Here is a 25,942-nt window from a genome sequence, read left to right as displayed (position 1 = left end):
CTTTGATGTCATAATTACACACGATTTTCTTCAAATTAGTTAGAGCACGCCATATGTTCTCGTAGCTTGGCGTGTCCGTGTAAGACTTCCTGGTCACCATATACAGCAAAGATCGAGGACCATCTTCCAATCGCAGTACTCTTCCAATTTTAGGGTGCTGATGTCTTAACTCGTCCAGGCGGCCGAACTTTCTATTGAATACGGACGAGATTCCTTTAGTCATCTCGAGGTCTTGGGCAATACAGTGGGCTAGAGAGACGTTTTCTGGAACACCAAACAGATCTTGCTGAACTTCTGTGGTCACGCCGAATCTAGCACTCTTTCTCGCTGCGTAATTTGACATAAATTGATTAAAACTTGGCTGTGCGGCGTCTTTCATCTCCTGTTGGAGGACTCGGGCTTCCTCTGTTTCATTTGAGCCAGCATATGGTGCAAGACGATTTATGTGAATAACTTTTGGTTTACCGTTTGGTAACTTCTTAATTCTGTATATTACGTCATTTATTTTCTTCTTAACTTCATACGGACCTTCCCATTGTCTTTGCAGTTTAGGACACAGGCCTCGACGACGTTGTGGATTATAAAGCCAGACAAGATCACCTACTTCGAAGCTTTCATTCTTGCAGTGAGAATCATATTGATCTTTCATTCTGTCACTAGCTATCTGGATGTGTTGTCGGGCAAGTTCATGAATGTTGTTCATTCGTAACTTCAGGCGGTCTACGTATTCTTCGCCTGCAACATATTCCTCGGAAGGTCTGCAGCCAAACTCTAGGTCGCAGGGCAAACGAACTTCACGACCCAACATCAGGCAGGTTGGTGTTTGACCTGTAGTTTCATTCACGGCCGAGCGGTAGGCCATCAGGAATAAATGAATGTGTTGGTCCCAATCTCGCTGATGTTCAGATACAACTTTGGACAAGTGTTTACCCATCGTTCGGTTCATCCTCTCGACCATTCCATCTGATTGAGGATGCAGGGGTGTTGTTCTGGTCTTATTGGCACCAATCAATTTACAAACGTTTTGGAAAAGAGCTGACTCAAAGTTTCGCCCTTGGTCGGAGTGGATCTCCAAGGGAACACCAAATCGGCTGAAGAATTCTTTAACAAGTACCTCTGCAACGGTAGCAGCTTCTTGATTCGGTAATGCATAGGCCTCGGTCCATTTCGTAAAATAGTCCATGACTACCAGAATGTATTTATTTCCAGCATCGGTTTCTGGAAATGGACCTGCAATGTCGATTGCTACTCTTTCCATAGGACTTCCAACATTGTACTGTCTCATGGGTGCTCTCTTTTTACCAACTGGACCATTACCGGATGCACACAGTTCACATTTCCGGCACCATCTTCTTACATCATCTTTACAGTTCACCCAATAGAACCGTTCTCGAACCTTTTGCAGAGTCTTCGTAACACCAAAGTGTCCACCTGATGTACCGTCATGCAACTGACGCAATACTTCTAACACTTTACTTTTAGGTACAATCAACTGAAGCTTTGATTCTGTACCATCATCGTTCTCAAAGGTTCTGTACAGAAGATTATCTTTTAGTATCAGGCAATTCCATTGGCTCCAGTAGGCCTTGACTTCTGGACTACATGCACTAATGTTCTGCCAACTAGGTCTCTCACCTTGCCGCATCCAATCCAATACTCTTTTTATACATGGGTCATCTTCTTGGGCGTCTTGTAACTGTTCGGGCTGCCATTGCTCATTAACGACGGTGGTTCGTCTCACAGGGCAAAGCTGCTCCTCTACTTTAAGCCGGTGATTACAACTTTCACCGCATGGCCGTATTGAGGAAGCATCTGTATTTGAACCAACTCTTCCAGCCCTCTTCACGCGTCTCTTCGGGATCGTGTCACGAATCACCCTCCGTACCATTTCCACCAAACGTTCATCTATTCTCTTATCGCCTTTTTCCACGGTTATTACTCGATTGTTTCGTGAAGCTTGGCTAGCTGCTTCGTGTTCCAAGGCAATAGCAAGTGCTTCATCTAAAACTTTCGGTCTTGCTAGTCGTAAAGCTTTCTGTAGTTCACTATCTTTCAGCCCATTAACGAAGGTATCTACCGCAATTTCTTCTAAAACGCTGTCTGGCACCTCTGGATAAGCCAACCGCACCACACGAGCCACATCTGCTTCAAATTCTTGCAGATTCTCACTTGCTCGTTGACTTCTACTTCTCAGTTGTGCTTTGTATACTTGTTGTAGATGAGCATCTCCATAGCGTTTTTCTAGACGAGTGAACAAGGTCTGGTAACATTTTTCTTGACCCTTAGGAATTGACCTTAGTATATCTGCAGCATCACCTCGTAAAGCAGCAGTCAAGGAAATAGCCTTTTCTTGTTCGGTCCAATGATTAGCGGTCGCAATAGCTTCAAATTGTCTAAGATATATGGACCAAGAGGACTTTCCATCGAATGGTGGTAATTTGAATCTCATATTATGCGACGTTTCGTCTCTCGGTAGTTCATCTTTCACTACAGGATCTAACGCTGCTGCATTAACTGATGGTTGTACTTTTGTATCAGTTATCATACTCTCTAGTTGTTTGATCTTTTCTTCTACGGTCTCTACACTTTTCTGCATCTTATCGAATGTTCTAGAAACTTCTTCAAATTTCTCGTCATTCTGTCTACAAACGTCTTTAATTACTTGAGAAACACTTTCAAATTTCTCGTCGCTTTTTCTAGAAGTTTCATCGATCTTTTGAGAAACACTTTCAAATTTCTCGTTGTTCTGTCTACTAACTTCTTCAAGTTTCTCGTTATTCTGTCTACTAACTTCTTCAAGTTTCTCGTCGCTTCTTCTAGAAGTTTCATCGATCGTTTCAGAAACAGTTTTTAATTTCGATAAGATTACTTGTTCTGCTGACTGGAAGTGGAACGTCTTTGGGTCTTCTCCGTTCTTCGTGAGGACATCCTCGAGTCGTGCTTGTAGGACTATCTTGAGCCCACTGCTGTCCAGATCCCGTTCCTCTAGCTGTTCACGGAGCTGTTTTACTGTAAGTTCTTGTAGCAACATCTTTGGTCGGCACACACGTACTTTCCAAAATGTCTTTTAACAGTCTTTCCGAATACCGAACAATCAACGCACTTTAACTATTCCCGACGAATAAAGTCCAAAAGTCTTTTAAAGTCTCTCTGTAATTCACTTATTTATATCGCACTAAGTTAACCGAACACCGACACCAACTGTAACGTGACTATTGTAATTACTTATAATTACAATAAAACTAGCGGTTCGTGTATTTATATACGACTTTATTATTTATTTATACAAGTTTACTTTACAAACTTTAGCTTAAGACTAAACTCTATTCACAAAAATTATGCCTTATATATCCTAGTCGTTATTCTCGATCATTCCGGGCTAAGCCAGCTCTCCGACTATCGTGTGACCTTCCAACAACCGCGCATCGGTTCCACGTATAGCGTGCTTCGATCTAGACTTTTCTCGGCTTACGCCTGGCGGCCGGTGACTCATTGTTTTGCTACAATATTTTAAATTACATCCCCACTCCACCTCTGTGGGGGCTCGTGTTTGGTGCCATTCGATAGTTTTCAAAAATATTGAATACGTGTATTTTGCAGTTTTCGTGTTCATTTTGCGAAATATCGCAGGGTTCGTATCTAAAATTTTTAATTTACCAATCACCCCTTTCCGTGGGAGTTCGTTTTTGATATCATTCGATAGATTTTTGAAAAATATTGAACAAGTATTTTTAATTTTTCGATCTGACGTTCATTTCATGAAATATTCGCTTTTTTGTGAAACTTTGTGACTCGCCCATTTTCTTAGGCCCTGCTCAATTCGTCAGATTTTTTAAATATACACTATTTTGCATGTACTTAACTTACATTATCTTAATCTGACGATTTCGAATTCTTCTAAGGATATATTTTTTTTTCGGGCCCTCCTTAACAAACTCCCCTGTACTAAGAACCAATATTATGGTATAGGTACATTTACAGTGTACAAGGTTTCTCACTATTTGCTTATGTGGGACAATAAAAAAGTTATGTGCGTTAACAACTAGCCATGTTTTCCATCAATGGCGAGTCACAAAGTTTCACAAAAAAAGCGAATATTTCGCGAAATGAACGTCAGACCGAAAAACTAAAAAATGCGTGTTCAATATTTTTCAAAATTCTATCGAATAATACTAAACACGATACCCCACAGAGAGGGGTGGGGGGTAAATTAAAAATTTTAAATACGAACCCAGCGATATTTCGCGAAATGAACATCAGATTGTAAAACTGTAAAATACACGTATTCAATATTTTTCAAAAATTTAACGAATGGCACCAAACACGAACCCCCATGGAGGTGGGGTGAGGGGTTTTTTTAAAAATCTTAAACAGAAGCCCCCAATTTTTATTGCAGATTTGGATTCTTGACGTAAAAATAAGTAACTTTTATTCCCAACATTTTTTCCAATTATGGATAAATGGCGCTATAATCAGAAAAGCGATTGGTGGAAATGGAAAATTAAATTAAAAAATGGAGAGTCCCACGCTGTATGAAAAACTTAACTTAACTTTTTTTGGTTCACTCTTTACAATCCAATAGGTCCCCATAACGCTCCAGTAACTGCAAATTTAGCATACTTTCCTCCCCTACTATGAGGATTTATTGATGAAAAACATGGTTAGTTGTTAAAGCACATAACTTTTTAATTTGTCAACACAAGCAAATGAATCAAAAAAGAAAATGTTAAGAAAGCCTAAGGCTATAATTGAGTTTTAATTTCAATATTTTATATATCCTAGAATATTCCACAGGGTGTTCAGAACTTTAAGAAAAAAACACAGTATCATTGTTACACCCGGTATAAAATGATATTTACCTGTCTAGCAACAATATTATTACAACGATATTCTTAAATAATAAGGCTACAACATACTAAAAGAATCACTCAAATCGGACCACTGGCTTAGGAAATTCGCGACATCAAACATGTCCCATTTTTAACGTGTTCGGCTAATTTTGCCGGTGTGTGTATATTTTAAGCTTGAGAATAAAAGTTTATTATTTTTAAACATATGCAAATCTTTAAACAATATTTCACAAACAATAATCAAATTAGTTTGATTTTTGTGGAATTAAAATATTAAAATACAACAAAATATAGTGTAAGAAAATAATATATTAGATAAAGATTTGAAGAAATTTTGGTGGAAATCAACATGTGTGAATCGAACACCGCTGTCCTGGGGGTAGCACCAAAAAGAAATGTTTATTTAAAAAAATTCCTGACGCCGTGGTAGTTAATGGATTTTATTTTTAAAAATTGAAAATGAAAGGTACGGTATTCTTCTATAAGTTAAAAAAGAATGTGTGTGTACTTTGTACGCACGTAAGAAGTTATACTTCTATTATATGATTTAAACGAAATTAATATATTTTTTATTTATATTTTATTTAAATATTAAACTAATTTATACTTACTACTTCTCAAACATTTTTATTAAAACAGTGCCAAAAATTAAAATAATAAAAGAATAAAACACACATAAACACATTAAAAATGCCACAAATGATTTCTGACCATTAATTGCCGGAAAATTTTTTAACTAAATACGTATTTTCTGAAAATAAAATTATATAATAAATATACTTACAATCATAAAATGTATAAAAAAATAAAAGTTTTTATTGGGATTCGAACCAGCTATCAGCGCGGTTGGTATATTGGGGTTCATTCGCCTTAAACGCTTCGCCACGGAGGCAATGTGTCATTATGTGCGAAGATCGACTAACTAAACGGATTAAGCTTTTGACATTTTTGAATTAAATTAAATTATTTTGATTTTGAATTGAAATGATTTAGAATTGAAAAAATACAACAAAACATAGAGTAAGAAAACAATATATTAGGTGAACATTGATAGAAATTTTGATGATAATCAAATTATGTAAATAAAAGTATTACATACTATGTATTTTGGTAGGTCCAAATAGGTAGGTACCTATGATACATTTACAATTATTATTACGTACCTGTTGCTTTTAAAAACTATTTAAATGTCACTACAATTATAAACTTTTTTGTTTCTGTCCTCACAACAATAAAACTAATATATTATACATTTATTTACCTTCATATTGAACAATTATTTATTATTGACAGATCATTTCAACACCCAATCAGAGCCCGTATAACGACTAATACCATACTGTAGGTGTGCGCATGCGCGCAGATCAATATAAATTCACCCTCAATCTCAATCGCGCCTAAAGAAGTATAACATAAAAAAAGTTCAACTTGCTATCTGTTTTATTTTCAGTCCTGCAACATTTTGAAAAAATGGATTTTTTGTTGCGAAAGCTGGATTGCAAAATTTATTTTGCAAAATCTATTGCACCGATACTAATAAAATTTACAGAATTGTTTTACTATATTATATAGTTTTCTGGGTAAAATAGGAAGGTCCAAAGTCTAGCATAAATGGTCGAAAAACGTAAAATGCACATACTTATTTTTTTTTTGTTATTTTTTTCGCAATTATTGCTATTTTGCAACAAGGGTGACAATTTTTAAAATTTGTAATCAATCCTACATTGTAGGAAATTTAATTACGCAACTTTTATATCAGCACAACTTTTCTCGAAAGTGAATACTTTGAAAGTTATAATCAAGAAACCAAGAAAATAATCGAATTTTTCCTTCATTTTTTGACATTTTGATTATTTAAACAATGTTCCGGACATTTTTGAGTGAGAGGATAACCCAATTATTATTATAGGAGTTAATTCCAAGAAATTTCTGCAAAAAAATATGAGTCACCTCTCAACGTCCATTTAAAAACAGATGCGCCCTGGACTATTATAAGTTTTAGAACTCAACTCGAGTTGCAGCTGCAAAGTCATGCGTCACGCGCGTTGTTTCTATGATAGTAAGGAATGTTTGTACGTAAAAAATCAAATAGATTTCTTTCTATTTAAAAAGTAAAAGACACCTTAATATTTAACGAATAAAACGATTAGCACGTCCTTTACCTTTTAGTTGCAAAAGAGGTATATATTTAAAGTAAACAGATTATCCTATACCCATTTTCTGGTTCCTTAATGGTTTGCACAAAAGGCGAAATTCATAAAATTCGAGTAGCTGAAGATTTAGACTTAATTGCTCCAATTAGTTGGGTAAGATTTACAATTTTTCGCTTTCGTAATTGTTCAGGGTATAAAGGAGTGCTTGAGGGCTAAAAGCGAAATTTTCTTTGGCGAAAAGAGAAGTTAATAAACTTGTACTTACACTTTTGTCTCGGTAATTTAATTTAAAAAGAGAATAAAAGCTTTCTGGTTGAAAATGGTCACTAATTGAACCTTTTTGGAATATTTGGATATGCTCAAGGTATTTGCGAAACAAAGAGCCAAGATGTAACACTTTTCGGTGACGGAAAATAGTAAAACAAACGGAGGACGAAAGAATTCTAATTAAATGTGAAATTATACATTGTAATTTACCTGCTAAAGAAAAGTTTAATGTAATGAAAACACGAAAATAGATTAGACAATTTTCGCAAGAGAATTTTAATATTTTTGTACTGGTATACTAGTAAAAAGTCTTTTAGATAATTTTCTATTGCTTTTTTACTAATTAATTTACTTTTAATTTTATTGCCATATCACGTAACATGTTTGTAATATGACGGTTATTTTATATACAGAGTGAGTTCATCAATGTAATTGCCACTATAAGATCGGCTCCATTAGAGAAACCTTAGCCACCAAAATCTATAAAAATTGTGCAAGCCGTTTCCGAGATAATTGAGGATTTCCATACATAAAACTCACTCTGTATATTTATAGTATACCATGTAATGCATGTAGTAACAGCGAGGCGCATTGGGAGTATGCCCAATCCACAAGAAGGGAGACAAATTCAACTACAAAAAACTACAGGAGCATATATTTTTACTCTGTGTGAGTTATAACTTATAAGGTGTTTACGTGAATCATAAATCGGAGATTAAATAACTTCACAGAGCAAATCATACTTAGGAGAATACCAGGCCGGATTCAGACCAGGACGGTCTACTATTGAGCAGCTTTTTTTTGGCTTGGACTATAGTCATTCAGCCAGTCTCAATCAAAAGTAAACGTATGAAAGATATTGCCAATTAGTGAAACATAGTTATTATAATAATATTACAATATTTTACTTCTTATTTTACCTACTCATTACAGCTAATGTACATTTGTACATACTATGGTAATAAATATTATAAATATATTATACTTAATGTTTATCCAGAACACATAATGTATACATTTTACAAATAAAAATATTAATGTTAATTATTTAAAATAAATGCAATCATTTTGTATTTTTTTTTGTTTTTTTAGTTTTGTTTTTTGTTTTGTTTTTTTTTGTCACTACGACAAGATATCAACCCGGTTCAACCCATCGGAGGTTTAAATCCTCTTAGTGATTTTTTTCTTTAATTAAAAAAAAATTATATTTTTCTTTGTATTTTTTTAGTTATTAGATTATTTTAGATAGTAGATTTTTTTAATTTAATCATTTTTTTTTCATTTTTTTATTATTTTTGTTAATATTTTTTTAAACATATTTTACAAATACCTATAACTAATTACAATAATATTTTATTATCTGACAAGAAAGATACCAAACAATCAAAAATTTTCTTTTTATTCAGTGAGAGAATAAAGAGAATATTTACAGGGAGTGGGAAGTTCTGGTCTATAATTCTTTTAATTAGGTGATTGGTCAGGTGTTTATGCTTCTTGCATTCAAAAAACATGTATGCGCAGCTTTTTAACGTAAAACAAATATTGACTACAGTCTGGGAGCATGACATAGATATTTTTGTCAAATCTTCATATATTTTTGACAAGCGTCTCATAAAAAAAACAGAGATAAAATAATTATGCAAGAATTTGGTATTTCAAGCAAATTGGTAAAATTAGTTCAAGCCACCACGACTCATACAGCAGCGCAAGTAAGTGTTCAAAATCAATTGACAGATTCCTTCCAGATCATTAAAGGCCTAAAACAGGGAGATGAGCTGGCTTCAACTCTGTTTAATATAAATATGTTATAAGAAAATGTCCGCAAAACAAAAAAAATATTGTAAAATTATTAGGGAAGCAAGAATTAACAGTTTAGAATTTCCCATTTTATGTACACTAAGCGGCAAAATTAAGGGAACATCTTAAAAATGGGACATGTTAGATGTCTCGAATTTCCTAAACCTGTTGTCCGATTTGAGTGATTTTTTAGTATGTAACAGCCCCATTATTTAAGAATATCGATGTAATAATATTGTTGCTACACAGGTAAATGTCATTTTATACTGGGTGCAATAATCATACTGTGTTTTCCTTAAAGTTTGGAACGCCCTGTGGAATATTCTAGCATATATAGAATATTGAAATTTAAATTAAATTTTAGCCTTGGGTTTTCTTAACATTTTGTTGTTTGACTCATTAATTTATGTTCGATAATAAAAGAACTATGTACTTTTACAGGGTGTCCAGAAATTCTACCGACAAACGAAGACAGAAGATTCTTCAGATAATTTTAAGACAATTTAACCCAATTCACTTTGCCCGAAAATGCTTCCTAAGGGAGCTAGAGCTCGTTGAATATGGCGTCTTGTAATGAGTTTTTCTTAAATACCTCCAGAACGCTTCTGTTTAGAAAAGCAAAAAGTGGTACGCGTATTTACCTTCCAGAGATAAATCTATTCCATCCATTGCGAATTTTTAGTACCGATCATAGGCGTCCGTTTTGGGTAGGGTAACGGCTATTTTATCGCATAACTTTTTTGTCTTTAATTTTCAAGCATTTTTGACTCTGAATTATTAAATTGTGATATATTCAAGTACTAAAAGGTATTCTTGCTTAAGTCGATAGGATACACCGTTTTCTAGAAAAATCGATTTGAAAATTTTTCGTCCTTTGAATTTCAAAAACAAATTTCAAAAAAAACCTATTTAGAAAGACGAAAACTGGTACATTTATTTATATTCCTGAGATGAATCGATTTCATTAATTGCGAATTTCTAGTACCGGTCATAGGCGTTCGTTTTGGGTAGGTCGACAGTTATTTTATAGCATAACTTTTTTGTCTTTAATTTTTAAGCATTTTGACACTAGATTATTAAATTATGAGGTATTCGAGTACTACAAGTTACTATTGCTTTAATTTAGTAAAATACATCGTTTTTCTGAAAATCTTTTCAATTTTTTTTCAAATTCCAAAAACAAAAAACTTTCAAATTTAATTTGCTAGACAACGGTGTATCCTACCGACTTAAAGCAAGAGTGCCTTTTAGTACTAGAATACCTTACAATTTAATAATCCAGTGTCAAACATGCTTAAAAGTTAAAGACAAAAAAATTATGCCATAAAATAATCGTGGCCCTACCCAAAACGGACGTCTATGACCGATACTAGAAATTCACAACGGATGGAACCGATTTATTTCTGGAAAGTAAATATGCATACCAATTTTCATTTTTCTAAATAGAAGCGTTCTGGAGGTATTTAAGAAAAACTAATTACATGACGCCATCATCTATCTTCCTTAGGAAGCATTTTCGGACTAGGTGAATTGGGTTAAATTGTCTTAAAATTATCTGAAAAATTTCCTGTCTTCGTTTGTCGGTAGAGTTTCTGGACACCCTGTATATTACAAATGAGGTATGCTATTTGGTATTGATCAATATCATTCCAAATCTCGAGAGTTACTGTTTCTACCTCTTGTAAAGTATTAGGAGGTAGCAAATGCTTTCGTAGCCTTCTGCCAATTATGTGCCATAAATGTTCGATGGGGTTAAGATCTGGACTATGCGATGGCAAACTCAAAGTCCGAAGATTTTACTGTTGTAAATATTCGGTTACAATTCGTGAATGTGAGGACTTGCATTATCATACATTAGCAAAAATTGTTACCAATAGTCGCGAGTAATCTATTTTATCCACGTCGGGTTGTGGGTATTTGTAATTTGCGCATAATTACTCCAATTTACCCGTGTTGAGCTGCCCCCCCCCACTTGCAAAAATTAAAAAACAAATAGCCCTGATTTATGAGCTCTCATATTCCGCAAACTAAAAATTTTGAGCTCGTTCCACTGAGCAGGAATTTAATACCCTAGTGGGGGGGGGGGGGCTGAGTCAGCCCCCCCCCACTACTTAAAAATAGGAATATTGAATCGGTTTTTGCGGCAGAATTACGAGCTATTTATGAGCTCTTGAAATTATATAGTTTCGATTTTTGAGCTCATCCCCTTCACCCCCAAACAACCCTTTAATTGATTTACCTTAAGAGAAAGATGCTGAGAAAACTTAAAATATATCGTATTGCGGATATAATTCCTATAGCTTATATACTCTAAGAATAAACTATTAAATCAAGGGCATTTCGATTATTGAGCTACAACCCCTTCGCAAGAAAACCACCCTATCTTCCCGGCTTAAGAGAAAGTTGTACTTAAAATGCGTTAAACTAATTATTTGGCGACTACATATCATTTAATAATTTATAAGCTTCCAAATTACGCGCATTTAGATCAGTAAATTGCAATTTATTTTGTATAGTGCAGTCACTGAAGGTAAAAATCAACGATTACCTTCAATTTCGGTGAACCTTCATCGATTTTCACGAAAATTGGTCAGTGGTTAGAGGATACGTCAAGAAACAAAGGTGGCATGGTACCACCTTGCGCCTTTACCCTGAGGGTGGATACCGCCCCTTCTCGGGGGTGAAAATTATTTTATAAAAAATAATTGCACAAATCAATAAAAGAACAAATTAAAAGCAAAATTTTTTATATAAAGTTAATAAAATAAGTCAATACTTTTTAAGTTAATAAAGATCAAAGATTTTAATTATTTGTGAAAAAAAATGCATGTTTTGAAGAGGTTTTTTGTAAATCACTGAAAAACTGTAAGTTTTTACAAAAAAGTTAATAGCAGTTTAATTCGTATAGCTTATATTCTAAGAATAAACTCTAAAATCACGCGCCTTTCGATTATTGAACTACAACCCCTTCGCAAGAAAACCATCCCATATTCCCGGCTTAAGAGAGGGTTGTACTTAAAATAATTTAAATTAATTATTTGTCGACTATATATTGTTTAATAATTTATGAGCTCGCAAAATATACGCATCTCAATTATTGAATTGCCATTTTCTTTCTATAGTGCAGTCACTGAAGGTAAAAATCAACTATGACCTTCGATTTCGGTAAATCTCCATTCATTTTCACGAAAATTTGTGAGCGGATTTTGATACTATCAACTTTTTCTGGATCTTATTTTTGATGGGTATTTCTAAGTACTTTGACAAGTATTTAGTACCTAAGTGTTATAAAATGCATCTTTTTCCCGTTATTTAAGCTTGAACCCTTAGATTTGAACAGTCGCGGAAAAAAATATACATTTAATTACCAATAACTTACTTTAAATTAACATTAAAGGTTTTTCAAGTAAGCAATTTATTATATTTTTTATTAGATTCAATTTTAGTGATGAAAACTTTTTTGTAAAAACTTACAGTTTTTGAATCATTTATGAAAAATCGCTCTAAAGCAAGCATTTTCTTTCCAAAAATTAAAATGTTTGATCTTTAATAACTCAAAAAGTATTGATTTATTTTAATCACATTATACAACAAATTTTGCTTAAAATAAAGTAATTTTTACTCCCAAGAAGGGGTGACATGTACCCCAGGCTAAAACCCCAAGTTGTTATTGTCAATTCGTGAAAATAAATGGAGATTTACCGAAATCGAAGGTAATAGTTGATTTTTACCTTCAGTGACTGCACTATAGAAAGAAAATGGCAATTCAATAATTGAGATGCGTATATTTTGCAAGCTAATAAATTATTAAACAATATGTAGTCGCCAAATAATCAATTTAAATTATTTTAAGAACAACTATCTCTTAAGCCGGGAAAATGGGGTCGTTTTCTTGCGAAGGGGTTGTAGCTATATAATCGAAAGGTGCGTGATTTAAGAGTTTATTCTTAGAATATAAGCTATACGAATTAAACTACTATTAACTTTTTTGTAAAAACTTACAGTTTTTCAGTGATTTACAAAAAACCTCTTCAAAACATGCATTTTTTTCACAAATAATTAAAATCTTTGATCTTTAATAACTTAAAAAGTATTGACTTATTTTATTAACTTTATATAATCAATTTTGCTTTTAATTTGTTCTTTTATTGATTTGTGCAGTTATTTTTTATAAAATAATTTTCACCCCCGAGAAGGGGCGGTATCCACCCTCAGGGTAAAGGCGCAAGGTGGTACCATGTCACCTTTGTTTCTTGACGTATCCTCTAACCACTGACCAATTTTTGTGAAAATCGATGAAGGTTCACCGAACTTGAAGGTAATCGTTGATTTTTACCTTCAGTGACTGCACTATACAAAATAAATTGCAATTTACTGATCTAAATGCGCGTAATTTGGAAGCTTATAAATTATTAAATGATATGTAGTCGCCAAATAATTAGTTTAACGCATTTTAAGTACAACTTTCTCTTAAGCCGGGAAGATAGGGTGGTTTTCTTGCGAAGGGGTTGTAGCTCAATAATCGAAATGCCCTTGATTTAATAGTTTATTCTTAGAGTATATAAGCTATAGGAATTATATCCGCAATACGATATATTTTAAGTTTTCTCAGCATCTTTCTCTTAAGTTAAATCAATTAAAGGGTTGTTTGGGGGTGAAGGGGATGAGCTCAAAAATCGAAACTATATAATTTCAAGAGCTCATAAATAGCTCGTAATTCTGCCGCAAAAACCGATTCAATATTCCTATTTTTAAGTAGTGGGGGGGGGGCTGACTCAGCCCCCCCACTAGGGTATTAAATTCCTGCTCAGTGGAACGAGCTCAAAATTTTTAGTTTGCGGAATATGAGAGCTCATAAATAGCTCATAAATCAGGGCTATTTGTTTTTTAATTTTTGCAAGTGGGGGGGGGGGCAGCTCAACACGGGTCTCCAATTTACAATGTATACAAGGTGTTCAGTAAAGAATGGGACATAGCTTAACCTTAGATTCCTGAGGTTAAAATAGGTCGATTTAAGCTAACTTACCTTAGTACAAAAGTTGATAATAACCGAAATACAGGGTGTCAAAGTTAAACTTTTATTTTATGTATATTTGAAAATTTTCTGACAGTCATGGACAGTAACACGAAGTTTAGTAAGTTTCGAGATATTTGAAGTTAAAAATGAAAAGGCACACTTATTTTGATTAATGTATTATGCTCCTTCGTTTTTAGCTTCAAATATCTTGAAAACTAATGGCTTTATCGTTACGAATAAAGAATAAAGTATTGGAGAATCAAAAAATGGCTCAAAAATAGAAATTCCGCCAGTGGCGTAGAATTTGGGAAGGGTCAACCATTCACGTTCCCCCGTCGTACGCCTCTGGTAGTAGCCAGTCAGGGAATATTCAAAAATAAATAAAATAAAAGTTTAACTTTGACACCCTGTATTTCGGTTATTATAAACTTTTGTAAGTTAGCTTAAATCGACCTATTTTAACCTTAGGAATCTAAGGTTAAGCTATGGCCCATTCTTTACCAAACACCCTGTATATTCATAATTTACACTGTTATATACATTGTAAATTATGATGCGGAAGTGCTCCTAGTCCTTGATTTGTTTATTTCTACCGCACCTTGATTGTAAATTTAGTATATACCGATTTTAGAGCGCAAGGTCTCATTTTTCTTGTTCGAATGTCAACTTTTTGATGAAATAATTTAAAAAACCGCTAAAGATATTTTTTGTATAGTTAAGAAGAATGAAAAGAAAATTTTCGAAATTATATGATTTTTAACTAATTGTCAAGATTAATCTTAACGAGAAAAACAAATACATTTAGAGACCGAAGGGCAACAAAAAGGCTTTTAAATACTTTTCAAACCAGAATCTGTAAATTAAAATCCATATACAGTAGTATATTCGAAAAGTAGCCGAATAATAAAAAAAAAATCGAATTTTTTATCATTTATGAAACGAGAGTACCTACTTTTGCCTGACAATCTCAAACTTTGTAAAAATTTAGGTGAAGATAAGTAGTTCTATATGAATAATCTCTATTTATTGGATTTCTTAATAAGCTTTATGTCATATACCTTGAAAATTCTATTAAAAATTATCCACGCCAGAATACACTCTAAACTGGAGCTGGATATTGATGACATTCAATATGGGTTCCGCAATGGTATGGGTACCAGAGAGGCATTATTCTCCTTCAACGTGCTGACACAGAGATGTTTGGATGTAAACCATCCTCTTTACGTCTGTTTTATAGACTACAATAAAGCGTTTGATAAAGTAAAATATGATCGACTCATGGAAATCCTAAAAAATAAAAACCTAGATGAAAGAGATTTAAGACTTATAACACACCTCTATTACAATCAGCGAGCAATAGTAAGAATTGAAAAGAAAACATCTGAAGAAATGGAAATAAAGAGAGGAGTCAGGCAAGACTGCATCATATCACCTCTATTATTTAACGCTTATTCTGAAGAGGTAATGCGAGAAAATCTTGAAGATGAAACAGTCGGCATAAGAGTAAATAGAGTCTTAGTTAACAACATCAGATATGCAGATGATACAGTAATATTAGCCGATAGTTTACAAGACCTGCAAATACTCATAAGTAAAATAGTAAAGTGTAGTAGGGAGTACGGACTCTCTCTCAATATCAAAAAGACGAAGTTTATGAAAATTAGTAAAAACAACCATAATACTAACGAAATCTTGATAGTAGAGGGCCAGCAGATCGAAAGAGTAAAAAAGTACACTTACCTAGGAGCACTTATAACAGAAACTAATGACTAGACTACAGAAATAAAAGTCCTATGTAGCAAAGATTTAACATTAGCTCTTAAAGTACGCCTAACAAAATGTTACGTCTACAGTGTACTAATTATGGAGTGGAATCATGGACGTTAAATGTAGAGACAATGAGACGACTTAACGCCTTTGAAATGTGGACCTATAGAAGAATTATGAGAGTTTCCTGGGTAGATAGAGTTACGAACAATGAAATACTGAGAAGAATAGGTAAAGAGAAGGAAGCTGAACTTAAAATTAAAGAAAGAAAGCTACAGTATCTCGGACATGTGATGCGGGGCTCGAAGTATGGCATTGTGCGACTCATAATGCAAGGAAAGATATATGGCAAACGAAGCATCGGAAGAAGACGAATTTCATGGCTGAAGAACCTGAAAGAATGGTTTGGATGTAGTTCAAAACAACTATTTAGAGCTACTGCCTCAAAAATTCAAAATAGCTATGATGACTGCCAACCTCCGTAGCGGAGATGGCACCTGAAGAAGAAGATTGGATTTCTTGGCCCGAACCTTTAAATATTTTTTTGCTTCCTAATTAAGCAGCCACACGTTGTCGTTAAGGATTTCCCTCATTTGTTTCATCATTCTACAATATTAGAACTAAACAAATTATTAAAATAGATAAAAGAATCCTAAATTTTAAGCGTTTAAGCAAGTCTGTAGGAGGTCGAGAACCATAGTTAGGGTAGTTTTAATTTTGTGTATAATATATCTACAATTTATCTTTTATTCTTTATCTTTTTCATTTTTACTCACATTTGAGTACCTGACACTGTCTTTCGGTCCTTTTCCTAGACGAAAAGAGGGTAAATACGTGGCCAAAGTGTCGTTTATTTGCTTTCTTCTATATTCGTCGTCTCTTGCGCTTATATATTGTAAAAGTCGGAGATACAGGATGCAGCCAGAAAGCAGTTTCTTAACGAAAAGTCTTGGATTTAAAATATTGTTTATTATTTTTATTTCAATTATTCTAATTTTATAAAGGTAGTAAACTTTTGCGCCTCAAAAAGTGGAATCATTGCATTGCGATGGTTTCCCTTAAATAGGCAGGGTTGTTGATATTGGGTTCAAAGTTGTGACTGCATAGCTTCACTGAGGATGCATAGATGCTGAAATAGGTATATGGAGATGGTGGTCCAACTCTGAATCAAATAAAAACAAAATCTGCCTTTATCTTTTTCATCTTTACTCAGATTTGAGTACCTGAAACTGTCTTTCGGTCCTTTGCCTAGACGAAAAGAGGGTAAATACGTGGCCAAAGTGTCCTTTATTTGCTTTCTTCTATTTTCTTCATCTCTTGGATTCAAAATAGTGTTTATTATTTTTATTTCAATTATTCTAATTGTATAAAAGTAGCAAACTTTGTATCTACGGCTTTTCGTCTTCCTCGTATTACGGGAGATGTCGCTGTTTTGCGTCTCAAAAGGTGGAATCATTGCATCGCGATGGTTTCCCTTAAATAGGCAGGGTTGTTGATATTGGGCTCAGAGTTGTGACTGCATAGCTTCACTGAGGATGCATAGATTTCAACTATTCCAATTGTATAAAGGTAGTAAACTTTGTAACTACGGCTTTTCATCTTCCTCGTATTACGAGAGGTGTTGCTGTTGTTCGCCTCAAAAGGTGGAATCATTGCATTGCGATGGTTTCCCTTAAATAGGCAGGGTTTTTGATATTGGGTTCAGAGTTGTGACTGCATAGCTTCACTGAGGATGCATAGATGCTGAAATAGCTATATGGAGATGGCAGTGGCGGCTCGTGGCCTTGGCGACAGGGTCGGCAAGGTTTTTTTGTCTCCTCATATAGGTATACCATCAAACTAAAAGGCTTAATTCATCATAGGAGATTTTGTTGTTTTTTGCTTTTTTTTTTATTTGATGTACTTGACATTCTCTTTTGTTTCATGGTGTTTCGACAATACGTGTTGATTATTTTGAGACAAGGTAAATCCCGTTTTTTTAGGCAGAAATTGGTGGTAATAAGAAAATTGATAAACAGTTTGTTGTAATGAATTGCAGTACTTACTACATAGAATTATACATACATATTGTGCAACTTATCCCACTTTCTGAAAATATTTGGACCAGCATAATTTTTAAGTACCTAACTTGTAATAATAAATATCTTGGAAATTCTTTGGCGAACGTAACTTTTAAATTTTAAATCGTCAAAGAGGTCAAAAATTTGTAAATCTTCAAAATTCAAAAAACGAGTATCTATTTGAATATAATAGTAGGTATCCAAAATTTCAAGATATACTTACTCGTTTTTCGAGATATGTATCATGTCGTTGTCTTTTTTAGGGTGGTTCGGAAATATCAAGCGAATCCAAAACGTCACTGCGTATATATTGGAAACTACTATCATTACGAAAATCTCTGAGATTTTGCACCAGCTTTCGTATCCTATTTTTAGAATAAATAATGTCAGTTGACTGATTTTGAACAACAAGGAATATCTTGGGCAAACTCTGTCTTAAAAATATTTAAAAAAATATTGAAAGAGTCATTAGTATTTAATAAAGTTCTCAAACCGATTGCTTCACGGATCGAGGTATCGCCACTTTCAAAATCATCGCCTTCGATAATAAAATCAAAAACTTCCAAAAGCTGTTCACGAAAATCTGCTACAGATACTAAAATTATAAGAGATAATCTGCTTAGATAAAACTAACCGAGATTTAAAATTTCATCGCGTCTTACAAACTGTTCGCTTCTTTTTTTCGAAACAAATTTGTTCTAAAGCAGTAATCCGTTTAGGTGAGCTAAACTGGCAAGAAAAGTCGATATTCTTTATTTTTTTACACGTATCATGTAAAACTAAATTCATTATATGCGCATAATAGTAAGTAAATAAAGCTTGTGATGCAATAGTTTTAACTTTTGCCTGGAGACTATTCAATTCACCACTCATCACAGCAACGCCGTCATAAGGTTGCCCCAGTTTGCCCTACCAATTTATTTTTGGTATAAAAAAATTTGAATCTGTTCTTTAAAACACCAAAAATATATTCTGCCTTATTGCTTTTACTCACATCTCTAAAACCTAAAAACCTCTCATAAATATTACCACGTAACGCGTATCGAACAAAATAATTGATAATAATTGTGAATGACATGATAATCAGAAGTTTCATCTACTTTCAGTGAAAAGCAAATGGTTTTCTAAATCTCAGATTCAACAACGTTATTCAAAATTTAACTATTTGATTATAATATGTATTATGTAGTTCATTCTGTATTACGAATACACTTCGAATCAGAAAGTAAATAGGTATTTCTAAAACAATTTTATTAATTCTCTACAATTACTTTGATTTTTAACAAATGCTTCGATCCATCATGTCCACTAAATGATAATTCCTGACAACTTAAAAAAATTACAATATCAATTAAACGACGTAAAACGGCGTGATTATTTTTGACAATTTCTACCGATGCATGCTTCCAAATGAAACACCGACCGGCAGATCGAAATGTGCCGTACTTGGCGCGTAATCCCGTATCTTCTATTGCCCACGGAGAAAAGTAATGTTCGCTTGCTCATCGACTTGTTACGTCGTCGTTGAGTTTTACGTGTAAATTGTCAAGCTAGGGATGTTAGGGACGGCTAGCCGAAAAGTCAGATGAATGGCTCGGATCATTGGTTTTTTGAGAAGTCTGTTATGCGCAGGGATCACTTAACGCTCGGATTGATCAAATTCTTTTAAAAACCATGAATAAAATTCAGTCTGTATTATCTGATAGATTTTTTTTATTTCAGAGATACAAATATTTAAAAAATCTATATCTATTTTCGTCTTCCTCGTATTACGGGAGATGTCGCTGTTTTGCGTCTCATGCATCGCGATGGTTTCCCTTAAATAGGCAGGGTTGTTGATATTGGGCTCAGAGTTGTGACTGCATAGCTTCACTGAGGATGCATAGATGCTGAAATAGCTATATGGAGAAGGTGGTCCAACTCTGAATCAAATAAAAACAAAGCTGCCTTTATCTTTCACCATCTACAATTTAATTTTTGTTAATTAAACAAATAAAATTTTTTGCATAAACCTAAATTTTGAATACAGTAACTACTCGTACATAATACGATCTTGTTTTTTGTATCCAAATCGATTACTGCGTTAAAATTCACCACATGGCACTTTTATCGTTCAGTTAGCCGACCGTCATGATAGCTTTTTTACTTTCGTGTTTCGAAGTCTTTTTCAATAGAACTAAAAGCAAACAATTAATTTAGGGAGACACCTAATCAACTCTGTTTGGCAGTGAATTAGGGCGGTGTGCCGTGAAACCCAGAGAAAACTGCGACTACAAACGAATTTCCAAAGTTTTCAGCTATCACTCAATATGTGAAAAGTTCTCTTCTTGTCTCTCCTGGGAGAGAAGTGAATGGTCTTGGGATATTTGGGCCCCGAGGGCTAGTTTCAAATTAAAATCCAAACTTTTTTCATACGGCTTGACGACGGGCTCGGATTAAAGAACGAGGCTCGTCACGAAAATAAGTTAGTTAAAAAAGTTGACAGGGCCGTATTTTAATCAAATTAAGGCACTTTTTCTAATTAAAATATGTCTAGAAAAACGTGGCCTATGGATTTTACTTTTTTATTGCTACAGGCTATCAATAAAGTATAATTCTCCAGTTTTTCTTTTGAAGCTGGTAAGCAATATCACCTAATACAAAAAGCACACAAATAATATATGTACGATTTTTAATACAAAAACACACTTACGTCATTCAAGATTTCTGACGTCAGAGCATTGCCAAAACATTAATAATAATAATAATGTTTATTTACTTCTCATTATGTCTCATATCAAATACTGTAATACAGACAACTCTTGACATTTCCAATTAATTTTGAGGAAGCAAAAAAATAGCGCCATCTAGCGGTATGAGTGGGATAACCAGAGAAATTTAACCTTCTTCTTCTTCAGGTGCCATCTCCACTACGGAGGTTGGCAATCATCATAGCTATTTTAATTTTTGAGGCAACAGCTCTAAATAGTTGTTTTGAGCTGCATCCAAACCATTCTCTCAGGTTCTTCAGCCATGAAATTCGTCTTCTGCCGATGCTTCTTCTGCCATCTATCTTTCCCTGCATTATGAGTCGCAGGATGCCATACTTCTCGCCCCGCATCACATGTCCGAGGTACTGTAGTTTTCTTTCTTTAATTGTAAGTTCAACTTCCTTCTCTTTACCTATTCTTCTCAGTATTTCATTGTTCGTAACTCTATCTACCCAGGAAACCCTCATAATTCTTCTATACGTCCACATTTCAGAGGCGTTAAGTCGTCTCATTGTCTCTACATTTAACGTCCATGATTCCAGTCCATAGTATAGTACACTATATACGTAACATTTTGTTAGGCGTACTTTAAGAGCTAATGTTAAATCTTTGCTACATAGGACCTTTTTCATTTTCATAAAATTAGAACGTGCTTTCTCGATTCTGACTTTGATTTCTGCAGTGTAGTCATTATTTTCGGTTATAAGTGTCCCTAGGTGAGTGTACTTTTTTACTCTTTCGATCTGCTGGCCCTCTACTATCAAGATTTCGTTAGTATTATGGTTGTTTTTACTAATTTTCATAAACCTTGTCTTTTTGATATTGAGAGAGAGTCCGTACTCCCTACTACACCTTACTATTTTACTCATGAGTATTTGCAGGTCTTGTAAATTATCGGCTATTATTACTGTATCATCTGCATTTCTGATGTTGTTAAATAAGACTCCATTTACTCTTACGCCGACTGTTTCATCTTCCAGAGTTTCTCGCATTACCTCTTCAGAATAAGCGTTAAATAATAGAAGTGATAGTATGCAGCCTTGCCTGACTCCTCTCTTTATTTCCATTTCTTCAGATGTTTCTGTTTCAATTCTTACTATTGCTCGCTGATTGTAATAGAGATGTGTTATTAGTCTTAAATCTCTTTCATCTAGGTTTTTAGTTTTTAGAATTTCCATGAGTCGGTCATGTTTTACTTTATCAAACGCTTTATTGTAGTCTATAAAACAGACGTAAAGAGAACGATTAACATCCAAACATCTCTGTGTCAGCACGTTGAAGGAGAATAATGCCTCTCTGGTGCCCATTCCATTGCGGAACCCATATTGAGTGTCACTAATATCCAACTCCAGTTTAGAGTGTATTCTGGCGTGGATAATTTTCAGCAGAATTTTCAAGGTATGTGACATTAAGCTTATGGTTCGGTAGTCACTGCATTGTTTGGCATTCACTTTTTTTGGCAAACACACAAATGCTGATGTCAACATTTCTCTAGGGATGATTCCCGTAGTATAGATAGCGTTGAACAGTTCTACTATTATGTCCAGGTTTTTCTCGTTGACCAACTTTATCAGCTCGCTAGTTAATTCATCTGGACCAGCAGATTTATTAGTTTTCATAGAGTTTATTGCCTGACTAACCTCTGATTTGGTTATCTCTGGGCCTACATCTCCGGTTTGGCTATCTACGGATGTACTAGCTTCTCTCTGGTCATGAAATAGTTCCTCGATGTACTCTTTCCATCGTCGTAGTTTTCGTTCTGTCTCCATTATAGCATTTCCGTTTTTGTCGAGCAATATATTTGAGGTTCTTCTATTTCCTATTCCGGCTAGTTCTTTGACTTTTTTATGTAGGTTGAAGTTGTCACATATGTTTTGAAGTTCTTCTATTTCTTTACATTTTTCAGAGAAGTAGGTTTCTTTAGCCTCCCTAATTTTTCTTCTTATTTGGTTTTGAAGCTGTTTATAGCGAGTCTTATTAATTGTTTTGTTTTTTCTTCTTTCATTCATCAACTCTAAAATTTCCTCCGTCATCCATTCTTCTTTCTTACATTTGGTTGTTGTAAGTACTTTCTTACTTGGCTCTAATATAGAGGTTTTGAAGAATTGCCACTGTTGTTCTACGTTGCAATTATTTCTTTGGTTTCTCTCTAGATTTGTGTTGATTTCATGTTTAAAATTTTCTTTTGCTTCTTCTGACTTAAGTTTCTGTATGTTAAGTTTATTGTTGTTGCGGCTTTTTTGCGTCTTTTTTAGTTGAAGTTGAAACCTAGCAATAAGAAGACTGTGATCAGAAGATACGTCCGCTCCTGGATATGCCTTTACTGCCTGAATTGAGTTTCGATATCTGTGCTTTATTAGGATGTAGTCAATTTGATTTCTGACGATTTTGTTGTCTTTGTCAACTGGCAATTTCCATGTAGAAAGGCGTCGCTTAGGTAATTTAAAGAATGTATTTGCGACTACAACATTATGTTCCTGGCAAAATTCTATTAGGCGATCCCCTCTGTCATTTCGTTCGCCAAGTCCATATGGCCCTACATTAGGGTAGCATTTTCCTTCGCCAATTTTTGCATTGAAATCACCCATGATCACTGTTATGTCTCTAGATGCTGTGAGCTGTAATGTTTTTTGAAGTTCGCTATAAAAGTTTTCTATTTCTTCTTCATTTTTGTCAGCAGTTGGCGCATAAATCTGAATTAGGTTCATTTTTCCATGAGCTGTCAATAATTGCAATATTATAATTCTTTCGGACACCGGAACGAAGCCTGTTACTGATCTCGTTACTTTTTCACTGAGGATCATAGCAACTCCATATCTGTGTTGGGTGTCGCTGCTTCCTGAGTAATAGATTCGCCCATTGTCTGTATTGAGTTCGCCAGAACTGACCCATCTTGTATCGCTTATTCCTAATATATCTTAATCTAACCTTACATTTGTAAAATTGCTTTATTATTGTTTTTGTATAAATGTCTGAACTCTTTATTATTTTAATTATTTTAATTTAATTTAGCAAAATTAGCTTGTTATTCAAAAACTTATTAAATTAAATTTGAATGTTTACGTCAAATTTTACGTTGTCCAAACGTAGTTCAACTCAAGCCGACAGTGGCGCTAGTGGCAACGTGCTTACAGATTTCTGTGGGAGTTGGATGTATTACAGTCAATAGTATTTGCTCACATATAACAAATAAATAGTTAATAGTAAATAAACAAAAAAGGAAGAAATTCCCTGACGAATCAGGTTGTGCTCAGGTATTACATTATTAAAATATCAAATATTAAAAATACGTAACGCATTCTTTTTTTAATGTTAGGTCATCTGGGTTGTTCATAAATTTGCTGTATAGTTCATTTTGCTTCATTTTTTTATCTAATTATTTTTACACATTAGAATATGACTTTTCATCAAGGCAATGTTTATCTTACAGTGAGAAGCCAGACATCATTACATGTCAGAGATATTGTTCTTTGTTTTTGTTTACTATACAAATAATATCTATAATTTTATATTCTAATTAATGAAGTCAATCGGTTTTCATTACTTGCCGAAATATACCTATCCACTAACAACCATATTGTCATAGTGTATATCAATTAAATCCTATCATTTTGAAACAAGTAAATGCGGCGATGGACTACCCCAGCTAATTGAAATAATATTCGAAAATATTACCTCAATCATCCAAGATAGCCATCGCTACACCCTTAGCTTAGCTCAGCCTCTTAAAGTGTGTGTTCGTCTTGTCGTAATCTTAGATATTAACTATAAAAATTCGGAATGAAAGCAAACAAAACAATATTTTTAACTAATCATGTTTATTGTTCAGATATACACTGTGTCCGTAAAGTATGGAACAAATTCTTTTTTAGCTAAACAGAGCATTTTAAGAAATAATCCTGAAACGCGTCGATTTTTGATTTTAATTTACCGTATTTAAAAATAATATTCTAATATACAGGGTGAATTACTTTCGAGTAATGACGTCACCGTCATTTTTTTTTAAATGGAACACCCCCATTTTGTCTCAATTTTCGGATTACTCTAGCTGAGCTGATCCCAAAAATGTATCACATGTTGATTCAAATTGGTACAGGATGGACAAAAATACAATAGTTTTGTGTGTGCTCATAAAGTAACGCGTTAGTTAAATTAACAATATCAAAAATACTTATTGTCTAGCGGAGAGAATATGAAAGAAATTATTTCTTATCAATTTAAAAGAAACATAGTAGGCTATCTGTAGGCTTCTGTCCGCTAGACAATAAGTATTTTTGATAATATTGTTAATTAAACTGACGCATTACTTTATGAACACACACAAAACTATTGTATTTTTGTCCACCTTGTACCAATTTGAATCAACATATGATACATTTTTGGAATCATCTCAGCTAGAGTAATCCGAAAATTGAGACAAAATGGGGGTGTTCCATTTAAAAAAAATGACGGTGACGTCATTACTCGAAAGTAATTCACCCTGTATATTGGAATATTATTTTAAAATAAGGTAAATTAAAATAAAAAATCGACATTTTTCAGGAATCTTTCTTAAAATGCTCTGTTTAGCTAAAAAATAATTTGTTCCATACTTTACGGACACAGTGTATAGTAATCAGATGTATATGTAATCAGATATATTCAAATTCTTGCCAAAAACTAACAATTCTGGATTATACTTATGGCTTTTGATACCTAATGGTAACTTCTTGATGTCGAATGGTACCGCTGTAGACTTCTTGTAGACCTGGGCAGATGTTCGTCCCTAGGCCCCTGCAGCTGGAGGTGGTAGTCGTTGCAGTCCAGATTTTATGGTCCCATTGTTGTCAGCCTTAGTGTCATCGCCGGCAATAGGCTTTTTTGAAGCTCCCAGAGGGAGGACGGTGATATTCATCCCAAAAACTAGAAGAATAATGCTTGTACAAGTTTTGACATCAAGAAGAAAAGGTACCCTTTCCCAAAAAGTATTCAAAGAGTAGCAGATGGCAAGGGGTAAATTAAATAGAATTAAGATAAGGAGAATAGTTAAAATTTGGTTAATAAACGTGCATATATGTAAATTAAAAAGATATATTTAAAACTAAAATATCAGAAACCATGCTTTTAGATGGGAGGTTAGGTTAGATATAAAAAATATTAGAAAAACTGCTAGATGCAAAAATGTAATTAAAATATGATAATATGTATTCTTACCCCAAGAGAATGATAAAACTGGAAATAGATAGCTATTATCAGCTCTGTAATTTCCTTTTATAAGGTTACCACCACCACCATTTTGAGA

This window comes from Diabrotica virgifera, chromosome 4 (assembly GCF_917563875.1).
Source record: "Diabrotica virgifera virgifera chromosome 4, PGI_DIABVI_V3a".
NCBI lineage: Eukaryota > Metazoa > Arthropoda > Insecta > Coleoptera > Chrysomelidae > Diabrotica > Diabrotica virgifera.
Note: the sequence above shows the minus strand (reverse complement) of the source record.